The following is a 16,297-nucleotide window of genomic DNA, read 5'->3' as shown; positions in this document are numbered from 1 at the left end:
GCACTCCAGTCTAGGAAACAGACTGAGACTCCGTCTCAAAAAAAAAAAAAAAAAATGAGATTTGTTTGTGATTATTTTTAAGCTCAACAGTTATTGTTAGTGTTAGTGTATTTTATGTGTTGCCCAGGACAATTCTTCTTCTTCCAATGTGGTCCAGGGAAGCCCAAAAATTGGACATCGCCGCTGTATGCACACTCTCAAACCACCGCCACCCCCGGTCAGAGAGCAGGGTCTGCTTCCATTCTTTCCTCCACCTGAAAAATTCCTTTAAAATCTCTCTACTGCAGGCCCTTCTGCAGTTAATCCTAATCCCCACACAAAAGGCTCATGAACCCCTCAAAAGCAGACACCCAATTCTCCAGCTCCCCACCCTGTGACTCCGCGCCTGTGCGAACGATCTCGTCTGTCTTTCCCTCTGTCACTTGTCAATGTGCAAGCACATGTTTTCTAATGATGCAGACACCTCAATTCTGGAATCTTACTGAAGGTCAAACATTTACTCAGCCATTAAAACTCTCTGTGCTGGAGTAATTTACATTTGTATTTGCAAAGAAAATATAGTGTGCCTGGTAGACAGCATTTAATGGCTTTTTTCCATTAACTCAAGTGGGCAAAAAGGAAGTACTACAGCCAAATCCAACAAATCCTGGTGGTCTTTCTCTGTCCACCAAAAGAAACACCTGCACCATCACCATGCCCTCCCCCATTCCCCAAATTCAGGCCCCGTCTCATTTTGTAGAGTTTTTGTGAGCACCAGACTCAGTGAGGAGGGGGCACCCCGGGCCTGAAAGGTTCCATGGCCTGGATCCTCAGCTAAAGTCCCGCATTCCTATGAATCCCAGTTGTGCTGAGGTCAATGCAGGATGAAGGCGGGAGATGTACTTACACGCCGACTGCCAGAAAAGGTCTTCTCCATTTGGTAGTGATCAGACGTCAGGCAGACCATCTCCGGGGATGAGCTGTAAGCGAAGGTGAGTCTTTCCACATGTCTCCCATGAAAATTGAAAATGATTCTCTAATGCACTCCAGAATCTCTCCAAAACATTTTTATTGTTTCAAAAAGGGAAAGGAAAATGTAAGCCCAGTTGAACACCATGGGGTTTCTAATCCAAATGGACAAGGCAGGAGGACAATTCAGGCCTGATATTAAGTCGAAGAGAGAGCCCAGTGGGCAACAGGTAGGGCTGTGAGTCCGGTGGACATTGAGCACAATTTGATGAAGGGGATGGCATGCTATACCCACGGGAATGCCAAACCTTCCCACTGTTTGATGAGGGGAGAGAGGCTGGTGAACCCCTGAGAGATCATTCAAAATAATTTTCCCAGTACTTACTAAGGGATTTTGCATTTGAGGTGCAAAAAGGTTTGGGGGAAGAAAATGAACTGCAATTTTCCTACCAGGACTGGAACTACCCAGACGAGTAGCTGACGATATTCCCCTATTCACTGCTTCAAAATACAGCCCATCCCATAGAGATTGGCAATTCCACTGTCAGGGATTCTTTCCTTTGGATTAAACTTTTTTTTTTTTTTTTTTTGAGATGGAGTCTCACTCTGTTACCCAGGCTAGAGTGCAGCAGCACAATCTTGGCTCACTGCAGCCTCTGCCTCCCGGGTTCGGGCGATTCTCGTGCCTCAGCCTCCCCAGTAGCTGGGACTACAGGTGTGTGCCACCACACCCCGCTGATTTGTTGTTGTTGTTTGAGATGGAGTCTTGCTCTGTCACGCAGGCTGGAGTGCAGTGGTGCGATCTCTGCTCACTGCTATCTCCGCCCCCCTGTTCAAGCGATTCTCCTGCCTCAGCCTCCCAAGTAACTGGGACTACAGGCGTATGCCACCACACTCAGCTATTTTTTTCTATTTTTAGTAGAGACAGGGTTTCACCATGTTAGCCAGGCTGGTGTTGAACTCCTGGCCTCAAGTGATCTGCCCACCTAGGCCTCCCAAAGTGCTGGGATTACAGGCATGAGTCACTGCACCTGGCCTAAACATTGTTAACAGACATGGGCAGAGAACACATTTCTTCCAAATCCCCCAAAGATGAAGAGCTACATTTTATTTCCAGGCTGTTCTGGAGCTTCTACAGGAGAGTGTGGGGTACGGAGTGTCAGGATGAGTCAGGTCATCTTTTTTATTTCTAACTATAAAATTGATATATGCTTTACTGAATATTTGTGGATGAAATAATGTGATGTCTTGGATTCACTTTAAAAGAACGTAGAAGATAGGCGAGTAGGTCGCGGTACAGACGAATGAGACTGGCTATGAGCTGACCATCGCTGGGGCTGAGTAACCACTGCATGGCAGTTATTATTTCCATGCTGTGTCTTCGTATAGGGTTGACATTTTCCACAACAGAAAGGAGAATATTTGGTTACTTTCCCAGTTCACCATCTTTCTGTATTAACCAGTGAGAGACATGAAAGTCAAGCCTCAGTACAAGGGTTTTCCACCCCAGACAAGTAGATTCCACAGAGCTCTGTGATTAGGGCAGGAAACCAGCTCCCACTTCCTCCATTTTGGGGACTGGAAAATGCTATTTACCCTCATTGCAAAGATCAAAGTGTGAACTCCTGTCCCTACCACAACCCCCAGGACGCATATGAACAGCTCCAGTTGGCAGCTGTAGCTACCATTAGCTTGAAATCTGTTGAAACAGAAAAGTTTTATTAAGGAGGAAAATCAGATTCCAACCCTGAGTTCCAAGTACCCTTTGCTTGGATGAAGAGGAGCAAAAGAGCATTAGTGAGCCTGAAGCTGCACCTTGGCCCCATCACACCACCCAGACCAAGAAACGAATGGGACAGGGCACTGTCAAACATGCTCATGGGAGTCTGCTTCTGTGCACACAACCAGACTTCCTGGCAAATCCCAGGGCCCGCATCTGCCAAAAGCCACTGGGTAGTCAGTCATGGTAGCATTCATCAAACTCTGCGATGCAAAAGTCATCCCAGTGATCACCTCATCCCCACCTCACCTCCAGATCACACCAAACCTACCTAAAGCCATCTTAGATGTGTAGCCATTTCTGTCCCCTTAAGATCCAAAAGGAGTCTGGCTCAAGCCTGTAATCCCAGCACTTTGGGAGGCTGAGGTGGGCGGATCACGAGGTCAGGAGATCGAGACCATCCTGGCTAACATGGTGAAACCCCATCTCTACTAAAAATACCAAAAAAAATAGCCGGGCGTGGTGGCGGGCGCCTGTAGTCCCAGCTACTCGGGAGGCTGAGGCAGGAGAATGGCGTGAACCCCGGAGGCAGAGTTTGCAGTAAGCCGAGATCGCACCACTGCACTCCAGCCTGAGGAACAGAGCAATACTCTGTCTCAAAGAAAAAAAAAAACATCCAAAAGGAGTAAATTTTCTTCGTTCTTCTTTATGTTTATTTGTTTAGAGACAGAGTCTCGTACTGTTGCCCAGGCTAGAGTGCAGTGGCACCATCATAGCTCACTGCAGCCTCAAACTCTAACCCTTGAGCCCTGCAATCTTGGAGCACTCAAGTGATCCTCTTGCCTCAGCCTCCTTAATAGCTAAGACTGTAGGCAGGCACCACCATGCCCTGCTAAATTTTTTAATTATTACTTTTTGTAAAGATGGTCTTACTATGTTGCCCCAGCTGGTCTCAAACTCCTGGCCTCAAGGGACGCTCCTGCCTCAGTCTCCCAAAGCTCTGGGATTACATGCTCAAGCCACTGTGCCCAGCCTCATTCATTACTCTTAGTAAGCTGTCCTGATAGGAAGTTCTCCATAACTGACCTACGTGCTTCTTAGGATGGAGAGAAATAGAAAGGGCATTTCTAGAGCTTGCATTTCAATGTTTTAATCAAAGTTGCCACAAATTGTGGCCCTCACTGGCCCTAGCCACCTGTTTATTAGTTTCTTATTGCTGCCGTAACAAGTTATTCTAAAGTTGGTGGCTTAAAGGAGCCCAAATTTGGGATCTTGCAGTACTGTAGGTCGGAATGCTGTTTGGGCTTGCCTGGCCACTCTGCTTAGGGTCCCCCAATGCCAAAAGCGAGGTGTTGGCCAGCCTGGGTTCCTAACTGGAGACTCTGGGAAGAAGCTGCCTCTGTGCTCACTCAGGTTGCTGACAGATTTCAGCTCCTTGCCAGTCTAGGGCTGGGGTCCCATCTCCTTGCTAGTGGTCAGCTGGCGACGGGGAGGGGGGACTCTCAGCTCCCTAAGGGCCATCTGCCTGCTTTGTCACATTGCCAGGTGAGCTGAATTTGGCTCAACTCCCGTGGAAGACACTAGCGTATGGGAGGCCACAGACTGAGCCAGGCCCATTCCCTGCCCTCGAGCAGCTAAAAGAGAGGGCAAGATGAAGAGAGACATGGATGGAGGAGGCGCCCACAAACTCCGATTTTTTAAAGTGCAAGTTTCCTCTTTCCACAAATCAACTTAATTTAAAGCACATGCCCTCATTCCCTTTCTCTCTAGTTGTTCTGAAGATTCTTTGAGGGCTTACCAGATGCGAGCTCTGGGAACTGGGGCATAGCTGGTCTCAGTCATTATCTGTCTGTGACGAAATCGGCTGAGAGAGTTCTGCTCCCACCCTGTCATCAGTCCCCATGAGTTCCGACGATGGCAGCACCCTTGGTTCCTCTCCAGGAGCCTCTTTTGAGTTTATATCAGTTTGAACCAGAGCATGAGATAGTTTACATGGAAGTGATCCCCCAAATGAGCAGCGGTGTGAGACAGAGAAGGGAAGGAAGAGCCAGCAGAGAGAGTGTTATTCAGCAAGTTACCTGTGGCCAGCTGAGCATAATCTCTTGGGGGAGCTCTGGAAAACAGTGCAGAGCATGCGTGCATCTCAGTTATCCCACATGAGGAGCAAGGGAGCTGGGGTATTTATACACCAACTCCCACCGGTCATTGGATTAGGGCTGCTGTTCCATCAATTTCCCACCACTTTGGCCTGCCACATGCTTGGGCAGAGCCGGCCCTGGCAACTAGAGAAACCTCTCTGGCAGACAGACCTGGGTGCTGGCAGCTGATGTCAGGCCAGCCAGCAAGGAGAAATCACAGCCCCAGGGCCATGGGGACTGGTGGGACCTCCTGCCTCTGCTGTAAGGCCTGACTCTGTGTCCCTGAGTCCCTCTGTGCCACCATGGGAGATGGAAACTCTGCGAGGCTGAGGCCTTTTCTACCCAGACTCATCCAGTAGCTAGGTTGCCTTGAAACTCTGTTCACCTCTCTAAGGCCTACCCAGAAAGCAAGACTCCAGAGCTCTCTACTCAGACCCAACAAAGTTGTCTGGGAATCAGTGGTTTCCCAACCCACTGCCCCCAGGTTTAGGTCTATGGGGCATGTACAGGGCACCTTCTCAAGGACCCAGCAGCATCTGCACTATCCTCTTCAACTCACCCTCTGCCCTCCTCCTAGCCAGCCCAAGGATGTGAAGACATCCTCTTTCTTTTCTTTTCTTTTCTTTTTTTTGTTTGTTTTTTGAGATAGGGTCTCACTCTGTTGCCCCGGCTGGAGTGCAGTGGCACGATCGCAGCTCACTACAATCTCTGCCTCCCGGGTTCAAGCAATTCTCCAGCCTCAGCTTCCCCAGTAACTGGGATTACAGGTGTGTGCCACTATACCCGGCTAATTTTTGTATTTTTAGTAGAGACAGGGTTTCACCACGTTGGCCAGGCTGGTCTTGAATTCCTGACTTCAACTGATCCGCCTGCCTCAGACTCCCAAAGTGCTGGGATTACAGGCGTGAGCCACCGCACCAGGCCTGACATCCTCTTTCAAGGCTCACAGTCACCTAAAGCTATATGGAGTCACTTTGGCAGCTCCAGTGCCTTTGTCTCTGGTATAAATTCCTCGCTTACTTCTCTTGCAACAGTGAGCCTCGCAAGAATGCACCAAGTTAACAGGAAAGACTGCAGTGCAGATGAGATGACCTTCAAATGGTCATCTCATCACCCAGATGCACACCCAAGTAATCAGAATCCAAGGCGAATCTAGAATACCATCAAGTGCCGTCACAAAGTCCTTCCACAGAAGAGAGAAAGAAATTCCCACCTGAGGCAAGCTAAGAGGGCTGCTTGAAGGAGGCAGGGGCATGTGACCTGGTCTCAGGGGATGAGTAAAATCTCAGCTGGTGGAGGAGGAATGGGACCCAAGGCACAAAGCATCCAGATAGCCTGGGTCGGCCTCATCTCCCCAGCCTGGGAGTGGGGAAGGGAGAAGGGAGATCTATACCCTAGAACCTCAGCCAAGGAGGTTGGACTTCCCCAGAATGAGGGCAGGGAGGAAGCCATGGAATACTTCGGAGGAAGGAGTGACATGATGAGACACCGCAGGCCAGTGGGGAGTCATGCAGAGTCACATGTGGAAATGTCCTTTGTCTCAAGACTCTGGCTGCAGGGCTGTGTGTGTGGAGAGAGTGGGGAAGAGAAGAGGGAGGAGATGGGGAAGAAAGAAGTGAGGGAGGTGGGGGTGGTGCAGAAAGAGGGGAGATGGAGCAGGAAGGGGGAGAAAGAACAGATGTGGGGAGACAGTGGAGTTTGCGCCCGCCCAGCTTGCAGAGGCCCCCATTTGCGGGTGTGAAAACCCACCCTGAACTTCTCTGGCCCAGGAAGTCCGGGGAGCCCCAGGTGCCTCGCTTGTGAGTGGCTCTTGTGAAAAGAAGGCAAGAGAATGTGAGGAAAAGTTGGATTCAGGTCTGATTTTTCTAAACACATTCACCAGCTGAGGCACGACTGACAGCCCCGGGATGCCCTCAAGCAGAGAAATTGTCAGAGAAGAAGGTGAGAGGAGGTGATAATTGCTGGGAGAATGAAAGCCGAAGCTACCCCAGCGAGTCTCTTGGCTTCTCCAAGCCCAGTCAGCGTCAGAGAAAATAGACGTCTGAGTTTTCTGGTTGTTCACACTCAGAAACTAAAGCCAGAAAAGTTCCAAACATCTGGCTTTTACAGCACAAAACCCCCAACGCACGTGGTAGGATCGTATTTAGTAATGTTATGGCTCCATCTACAGCCGGAGGAAGGATCGTCACTGCTAGATTTCGCCATGAGCAAGAATCCGGCCTTTGAGCTGCACAAGCTCATTGCAATTAACGCTAATAAAGCTCATTCCTCTATCTGTGCTGTTTATTCAACGCAGACTTGGAACCACACTGGAAGTTATTTATTTCAGACTGTGTCTACAACAGCAGCTGTTCAGAATATACTAGCATCTTTTTAGCCAAAATTGGTTTGGAATTTCTATTTTAAACCACTGTTTGTTATGAATTGAGTTAAATGGTTTTTTTAAAAAACACATTTTCCCTATTTTAACAATGGAAAAAATAAAAGCCCTTAAAATACTAACATTGCATTTTCTTTCGTTCATTCAACAGCTGATTAGCACCTACTATGTGTCTGGTTCTATGTTAAGTGCAATAATTAAGTCAGATCTGAATGCATCCTATTATTTACTCATCAGAGGGTATTTTTGCTACTTGTCCTTTATGTCTGGAACATTTCCACAGGAATAGTGGGAGAGGAAGAACCGAGACAACCGTGAATACAGTGTTTGGGACAAGTTAGAAACACAAGGAACATAGAATCTTTTCATGACAAAGTGGAAGCTGGAAGTCAGTCCCATAAAGGCCAGTAAGATCTTGTTCTATTATTTTTTTCCTCCTCAGAAGTGGAATTAGCTTTTTCCTACTTAAAAAGTTACCAGCTGGGGTCAGGTACGGTGGCTCACGCCAGTAATCCCAGCACTTCGGGAGATTGAGGCGGGCAGATTGCTTGCACCCAGTAGTTCAAGACCAGCCTGGGCAACATCGGGAGAGCCCCATCTCTACAAAAATACAAAAAGTAGCCATGTGTCGTGGTGCACACCTGTAGTCCCAACTACTTGGGAGGCTGGGGGTGGGCGGATCGCTTGAGCCTGGGAGGTTGAGGCTGCAGTGAGCCAAGATCACACCACTGCATAACAGCCTGGGTGCAGTGGCTCATGTCTGTAATCCCAGCACTTTGTGAGGTTTGGATGGGGGGATCCCTTGAGCCCAGGAGTTTGAGATCAGCCCAGGCAACATAGTGAGACTCTGTCTCTACCCAAAAAAAAAAAAAAAAATTTAAATAGCTGGATGCAGTGGCACACGCCTGTAGTCCCAGCTATTTGGGAGGCTGAGGCAGAAGGATTGCTTGAGCTCAGAAGTTCAAGGTTGTAGTGAGCTACGATCGCACCACTGCACTCCAGCCTGGGCAACAGAGCAAGACCCTGTCACTGAAAATAAATAAATAAATAATATTTGCTTTGTGCAGAAAACTTGGAAAACAAGACAAAAAGGAATTCTAAAGATCTCGGTTATAATCCTATCAACCAAAGATGACCGCTGTTAATTTTACATGGTACTATAATTTTCATTAACCCGTAGGAGAGGAACTTTCTTTCATGTCACTGCATATTCCTCTATATGATTTTGAATGGCTACAGAGTGTTCTTTCATATGAGCATACCATAATTTATTTATGCCACACAAGATTACTGACTTTTAACAATGATAAGGTTTGTACTGATGACATTTCTTAAGATATGCTCTTAGCTCTGGAACTTCTGGATCAAAGAGGGCGTGTAGCTTCAAGGCCTCTGAGACATATATCAAGTTGCCATCCAGGGTCAGCCTCCTAGAATTTGACATCACATCTGAAACCAAAATCTAACTTCAGGAGCCCAGAGCATTCACTGTTCCAGAAAGAGTGTGATGGTAAGTGGTGATCCTTGGTGTTCGGGGAGCTTTACGGGGTATCCCAGCTGGAGGTAGTCAAAGCTATCAGAATGGTTTTTGATAAATTCTTTACCTTGTAGATGATTTAGACTGGAGTGCCTCCAGGAAAGCAGGAAGCAAGACATGTTTTTAACCTGGTAAGTATTTAGTCAATAGAGCATTACCAAGGGCTCAGGAGATTAAGAAAGATAGGATTATTTTAATGTATCTTCATCACCCAAATCACACCACTTGTCATGATTAATATCACCCCTGGCTTATTTTTCCTGTTCCCACATTCTGTCCACAGTTTGTGCCCACCGATACTTTGCCCTGTCCTCTCCTGCATGTCTTACAAGGTGAAGCTGGGTCTTCTGAGGTCACAGAGCAGTGGTAACTACATCCAGTGGGTGTTAGAAAAAACTCTGGCCCCTCTCAGATGTGAGATGTGGTTTAAGGACTCAATACACTGACCTGGGGAAGACTTGAGCTTTTTTCTTTGGAATTGAAACATTTTCCATATTATCCCTTCAGTCATTAGGTTTATATAGAGTTGTGGCAACAACTCAAGGGAATATGAAAAGCAGATTTTACAAGAGTATGATTGCACAGCAAAAGTCAGTTTTGGCTTAATTTTGGAAAGAGAAGCTTTGATCTTACTGTGTGCCTGGTAGACAGTGTCCCGTCAGTCACACGCAAAGGAAGAACGTCAGCAGAGAATCCCATAAAGTTAGCACCTAACGTAACTAGCGTGACTGGAAGTTGAGGCAGAGACAAGGGCTGCCCAAGGTCACGGTCATGGTAAGAGATGGGTGTAAGCTGTCTTTCTAACTACTGGCTCAGTGATCATTTTAAAAGAGGGTGACTTCACTACAGAAGTAAAATGTGACTGCCTTCGTTGTTACAGAGCAAGAAGACACTCAACTGCATAAGGGGAACCAGCAGCAGGGCTCCTTCTAGAGGCTGGAGTCTCTTGGGAAGAAACAATTTCCTGCTATGTGTTCCCTTGTGTGCTTGGCTAGGGTGACACAGACCATGGAGGGTGAAATCAGACCTCATTCTTTTCTCTGATTCATCCTTCTGCAGGCAAACACCTCTCAGGAGAAGGAGACAAATTGTTGGCTTGAAACCCAGTTTTCCTGCCCTGGCAGTAAACTGCGCAGAGCAGGGTAGGGTGGACGTAACCCTGGGGCCTCTCTGTTTGTATTGAATGTTCTCATCACCCTGACATGCTTGCAGTTTCCCTTTAGTGCACATGTGTCATGCTGCGAGTGCAAATGACTATCTTGAGAGTTCTGTTTTTCCTACTTGTCCCCGCCTTCCATGTGTGTCTGGGGCCCGTGGATGTTCAATGGGACAGGGGCTAAAAGTGGCCGCCAGGGGACAGAATTGCTCACCTGCGTAGCACCTTCCCTTCCCTCCACCCTCCATGCTCTGATGGATGGAACTTCTCATGGGTTTTTGGTCCATCACACTCCATTTTTTTGTTCCAGGGTTAAAAACATGGAGAAAGCTTGAGGTCGGGAGGATCTCCTTACTGCAGATAAAACACCCAAGGCAGAGGTAATCAATACCTCATTCTTTAATAGCTCCCAGTGGGACCCCTGGGCACGCCAGACAAAACAGCAAAGATCATAATTATGCTGATAGAAGTAACCTGCAGGGTCAGATGCCTCCTGCCTGTCCATCTCTTAACCGTATGATCTTTTACTTCACGTGGCAATGAAATAAAATATTTTGAGGCTGGCATTTCAATCGGGTCAAGTTACAAATACAGCTGAAAACGCTTCTAAGCCATGATTTCCCCAGCTGAAAGTGACGGTTAATAATTTTGCCTCACCTCTCAAACCCCATCACCACTTGCTTCTCAGGGATATAGTGACAAGAGATATTTGCGATATTTGCAGTGTTTTCCAAACTTTTTTTGGAAACTTGTCCAAATACAGACTTCCAGCCTAAACCCTGGGCTTACTGAATAAGTAATTGTAGGATGGGCCTGGGCATCTGCAGTTTTATTTATTTTGAGATGGAGTTTTGGTCTTGTTGCCCAGGCTGGAGTGCAGTGGCGCAATCTCAGCTTGCTGCAACCTCCGCCTCCCAGGTTCATGCCATTCTCCTGCCTCAGCCTCCTGAGTAGCTGGGATTACAGGCACCAGCCACCACATACCCAGCTAATTTCTTGTATTTTTAGTAGAGATGGGGTTTCATCATGTTGGCCAGACTAGTCTCAAACTCCTGACCTCAGGTGATTCACCTGCCTTGGCCTCCCAAAGTACTGGGATTACAGGTGTAAGCCAGCATGCCAGCTGGGCTTTTGTAGTTTTATAAGGCTCCCAGCTGATTCTTATGATTGGGTGATCATTGGCAAGTTTGGGAAACGTTAAGTTAATCACCGTGAAATCCTTTAATGTTTCAGAAGATGTCAGGCTCTGAACACTTAAAGGAACATTTATTGCCATTCTTATTGCAGGCCAGGGTTTCCAGTTTAGCTAATAAAAATATAGGACGCCCACTTAAATTTGTATCTCAGATAAACAAGGAATTTTTTTTTAGTATATTCCATGCAATATTTGGGATATACAAAAAAATTATTTTTATCTGGTGACGCTGTCGGATGCTTTTGCACCCCATTTATTTTATTCTATGGGAGAGCTGTGAGAAAAGTCTAATCCCTAGAGGAAGAAAGTGTGCCAATGGTAGAAGCGTGCGCATCTTGGATTCCCCTCCGCGGGCTGCTGGGCTCCTCATTCTTTTCCCATGGCCGCCACTCGCCTGCTTGCCAGGAAGAGGAAGCAGCTGGCTCTTTATCATGCCAAAAAAAAAACGCTGCTGTTACTGAAGAAGACAAAGCAACCACTTTTAAAGATAAAAAAGATTTTGAAGCATTAGTTCGCATTCTGCTCGTTCAGATCTCATGAGACAGTGAAGCAGGTATGCCATTCATTTGCCAATGTATTTGCTGATTTCAAAATAACTTAAGTATTTCTAAGCTATACACCAGGGGTGTCCAATCTTTGGGCTTCCCTGGGCCACACTGGAAGAAGAATTGTCTTGGGCCACACATAAAATACACTAACACTAACAATAGCTGATAAGCAAAAAGAAAAAAGAAAAAAAAATCACACACAAAAAAAGTCTCATAATGTTTTAAGAAAGTTCACAAATTTCTTTTGGGCTGGATTCAAAGCCATCCTGGGCCACAGGTTGGACAAGCTTGGTATACACATTTTTTTCCTCTGGCAAAACTTTCCAGGCCACTCAGTCCCATGGTGTGGATGCTGCCTCTGTCCGATGATGCCTGACACCAGATCAAGGGTTCTTCCCAGTATAGACACCTCTCAGTTGGAAAGGGTTACCATCGTCCCAATTTGGAAATCCCATCATCAATTGTAAACCAGACCTCCCCAAGGTGAGAGGAGGTGGGGGAACGTAGAGCTGAATATGAAAATCCGAAGGACTGCATGGTCTAAGAATGAAATGTTTTCTAAATCAAATTAAGCTACACGGTGGAAATTGAAGAGGAAGTCCTTAAGGTGACTTTTAAATGAAAATGAAATGTCTGTTAGTAAGTTACAGAGGTGCAGTGATACCAAGTGGCAGGCTTGTGTCTCATTAATTTCAAACATAGATTTTTATGTGAGGCTATTTGATTATAATTTGATTATCTGACCCTGTAATTAAAGTTTATTGCCAATTTGGAAGCTTACATGTAAAATGAACTGGTTTTCTTCAAAGCAATATACAATCTTTTGGACTCATTGACTTCTGGTTTTGCATTTAAATGGAAAAGTCAGTTATAACGTGACAAACAGGTTGGGGTTTTGATCATTAATCCTGCTAAAGCAATATTCATAAATTCAATTCTGAATCAGTTGGAATACTTTTCTTTTATTAGTTTCTGTGTTATTAAATGAGATTGTTTCTGACTAATATATTTCTGGACTCAAACTGTAGCTCCGAGCTGTTATTCAAATCAAATAACATGCCCCTTACTTGTGCCTCGCACTAATAAATGCCAACTTGTGATACATTTGCAAGAGACTGTCAGCAATATTAAAGGAGGCAATAATGGCATGGAGGTCTCAAAGTGAGCTGATTTTTCTAACAGCTGATATGCGTCGTTTTTCTTAAACACACACAGACACAAACCAGATATTCGAACCTTTTAGTCTTAAATCCAAAAGTATGCTTTGATCACATAAACATAATTTGCTGGCACTTTAATGACTAAGACATTGGAATTAGATAACTCATAACTTTAGGATCCTGAGTGAGAGATCCTAAAGTTTGATTCTGCTCTGCCGATTTCAGAGCAGAATCAAAATTGTAATTAGAAAGAAAACTGCCGCTTAATTTGGGAAAGGAGATGGGTCCTTCTTTGCGATATTTGGGTGGGATGGAGAGGTTACTTTTTTTTTTTTTTTTTTTTTTTTGAGGCAGAGTCTTGCTCTGTTGCCCAGGCTGGAATGCATTGGTGCGATCTCAGCCCACTGCAACCTCCACCTCCCAGGTTCAAGCAATTATCCTGCCTCAGCCTCCCGAGTAGCTGGGATTACAGGCATCTGCCACCATGCCTGGCTAATTTTTCTATATTTTTTGTAGAGACAGGGTTTCACCCTGTTGACAGGCTAGTCTCGAACTCCTGACCTCAAGTGATCTGCCCACCTTGGCCTCCCAAAGCGCTGGGATTACAGGCATGAACCACTGCACCTGGCACGTTGCTTTTAAGTTAGAAAAACTATTCACAGATCACCTTTGGCTTCCCAGAGCAAAAAAGGGGTCTCAGAGACCCCTTTCTTGGCCCTTTTACAGATGAAGAAACGGAGGTCCAGAAAGACGTCAGCTGCTCCGTTACACAGCAAGTCGGGGGCAACTCCCGAAGAGGAACCCTCTCTTAACACTCGCTGTAATATTTCCCTGATATTTTTCCCACCAACCAGCCCACAGCAAGCTCATAAATGTTCGTGGAAACTTCGCAGAGGCCCAGCTCCACCACTCTGCCTGTCCAACCTCCAACAAATCACCTGAACACCAGGAGTCTCCGCCCTGCGGTGTGGGTCACACCTGCCCTTCCTCCCTCTTCAAGAAGTCAATGAAACGTGAACCTGATACCTAAACTTCAAGGGGCAGGTTGCTAATAATATCTTCTTCTTTTTTTTTTTTTTTTTTTTTTTTGAGACAGAGTCTCACTCTGTCGCCCAGGCTGGAGTTCAGTGGTACAGTCTCGGCTCACTGCAACCTCCACCTCCTGGGTTCAAGCGATTCTCCTGCCTCAGTCTCCCAAGTAACTGGGATTACAGGCACCTGCCACCACGCCCAGCTAATTTTTTGTATTTTTAGTAGAGACGGGGTTTCACCATGTTGGCCAGGCTGGTCTCAAACTCCTGACCTCGTGGTCCACCCGCCTCGGCCTCCCAAAGTGCTGGGATTACAGGTGTGAGCCAGCACGCCCAGCTAATATCTTTTAAAATTTCAAGTGCTTTATTGAGGTATGATTGGCAGACAATACACTGTGAATAATTAAGCATGACATCTTTCCTAAATAATCATAGTAGCATTGAAGTTTGTGTGTGTGGGGCAATGTCTCCCTGAATACCTAGATTTGAGCCTTGGAGATCATCCTCCAGACTGAAAGACTGGTTATCCTCTATTCCTCTGTCCTGAGAGCCGACACATTTTCCAACTCTTCTCTTGATGGATTTGGGTTGGGTGTTGCTAGATTTCCTCTTTATCACACAAACAGTATGAGCAGGAATTGTCTCTCCTGCCCCAGAAGGAAATAGTTCCAACATATTCACGAAATTCCAGTCTCTGGGTTACAAGAAAATTTCGAATCCATCCCCTGCTCACACCTCCCACCTTCCCACAACACCTGCCAAATACTCCCCGCACCCAGCCCTCCCGCTTTGATCCCAGGCCGGAAATGCGTCCCGGTGCTGTGTCAGCAGCCGCCAGGTGCTGGGCGTGGCCCAGGCAGATGCTGACCTCGTGGCGCTGCCGAAGCAGGTGCTGCCCATTCTTGTTAACACCGTGAAGCAGGTGTCCCTTCTGAGCATTTCCTTCAAGATGGCCGAGCCCACGAAGGTGATCGGCACGGTCCCACCTTCTGCTCGAGCTGTCTTTCAAGGCCGGTGTTACCCCTGCTTAGAAGTGAGACTGGGATTGCTGGTTCGTGGCTGATCTTCCTCCATCCTTCTTGCCCTGCAGGTTTATCCTATGAACCAAGGTAAGAAGGGATTCCAGGGACAAGGCAGGGCAAAAGCTGGAGGCAGTGTGTGTGAAGGTGGAAAGGGCAGGGAGACGATGGATTTCGGATGTTGGTGAGCCTGATTCTCTTTCAGCAGGATCCCCCTCACCCCAGGGGTTTTTGTTGGATTTTGCCAGTGGAAGGTCCGACTCCACTCCTCCCTTTCAGTAGGTAACTAGAGAGTCAGGCATGGCTGGCCCCGAGGCTGTGGTGGAAACAGGCAAGGGCAGGAGGGGACTGGTCCCCCGTCTTCAGAGTTTGTCGGTGAAAACAAGCCACCTATCATGCATGGTGCCTGCTGGCAGGCAGGTGTTGACACCGTTGTGGCTGCTAATGTTGCTGCCTGGTCAGAGGCGACCTCAGACTCAGGCTGGCCACCTTTCCAGCCAACTGAATGTGTGGCAGGTATCGACCCCCACAGGTGGCTAAACAGGCGTGACATCCTTCATGCCGGGCCTGGAGGTTCAGAGGAGGCTATCACACCTGTTGCAAGATGATGGGTCCATGCTGTGGCGGCTTGTTTTGCTGAGAGAACAGAGATGACTGGGCCTCCCAGGGTCTGAGGCAGGCTGCTCTCCGACACCCCCAGGGGAGCTCTTACAAACCAGCAGCATGCAAGCCTTTCTCTGCTATGCTGGCAAATCGCCCTTGAGTGTGGTGTCCGTGACTTTGAGGCTTAGCAAATATGTACCCGCTCCCTACACACAATTCTGTCTACATCACAGAAAACTTTACATGACTGTATAATCCTCCTTGGAAAAAAAGATATACAACTTATGTACTATAAAATCCACTATTTTAAAGCATACTACAATTCAGGGTTTTAATATATTCAGAAGATCATGCCACCGTCACCACTAACTAATTCCAGAATATTTTCATCACCCTCAAAATGCAGCCTGCCTTTGGAATGGAGATCAGGGTCAAGGTAGACACTTCATTGTAGGCATGGGTGATGACAGAGGTACCAGTAGCTATTAATATCATTGAGCGCTTACTGTATACCAGCCGTTGTGCTAAATGCTTTACATATTTATGTATGCCTGTTCATGCAATATGAATACATATTTCACTCAGTTTTGTTACATACTAAATAGGTGAACAATGTTGGTATCCTCACTTTATTAAGAAAACTGAGGCACAGAGATGGAGAGAGCAGCCTGCATCCATGGGATTTGATCCCAGGAGGTGCATACTGACTCTATGGGTCTCTCCGCTGACTTTGTGGGTCTGTTCCCTGTGGAGTTTGGAAAGATCTCCCTATACCTAGAGAGGCCCGTTGTAACTGGCTTTTCTTTTTTCCAGTTCATTCATTTTTTTAAAAAAGATTGTGATTAAAATATAAGACTTATTT

The 16,297-nt window shown here is 46.6% G+C and overlaps 1 long non-coding RNA gene across 1 annotated transcript; it reads left to right on the top strand.

Moving 5' to 3' along the window:
- The first annotated feature begins 8,266 nt into the window (after window positions 1-8,266).
- LOC105494097 (uncharacterized) lies at window positions 8,267-9,817 on the top strand. Its single transcript, XR_011616165.1, has 3 exons — window positions 8,267-8,696; window positions 8,798-8,854; window positions 9,783-9,817. It is a non-coding gene; the product is annotated as an uncharacterized lncRNA (long non-coding RNA).
- Window positions 9,818-16,297: the final 6,480 nt, after the last annotated feature.

Source organism: Macaca nemestrina, chromosome 18, assembly GCF_043159975.1.
Source record: "Macaca nemestrina isolate mMacNem1 chromosome 18, mMacNem.hap1, whole genome shotgun sequence".
Classification (NCBI taxonomy): Eukaryota; Metazoa; Chordata; class Mammalia; order Primates; family Cercopithecidae; genus Macaca; species Macaca nemestrina.
Note: the sequence above shows the minus strand (reverse complement) of the source record. Positions and strands in the feature narration are given on the sequence as shown.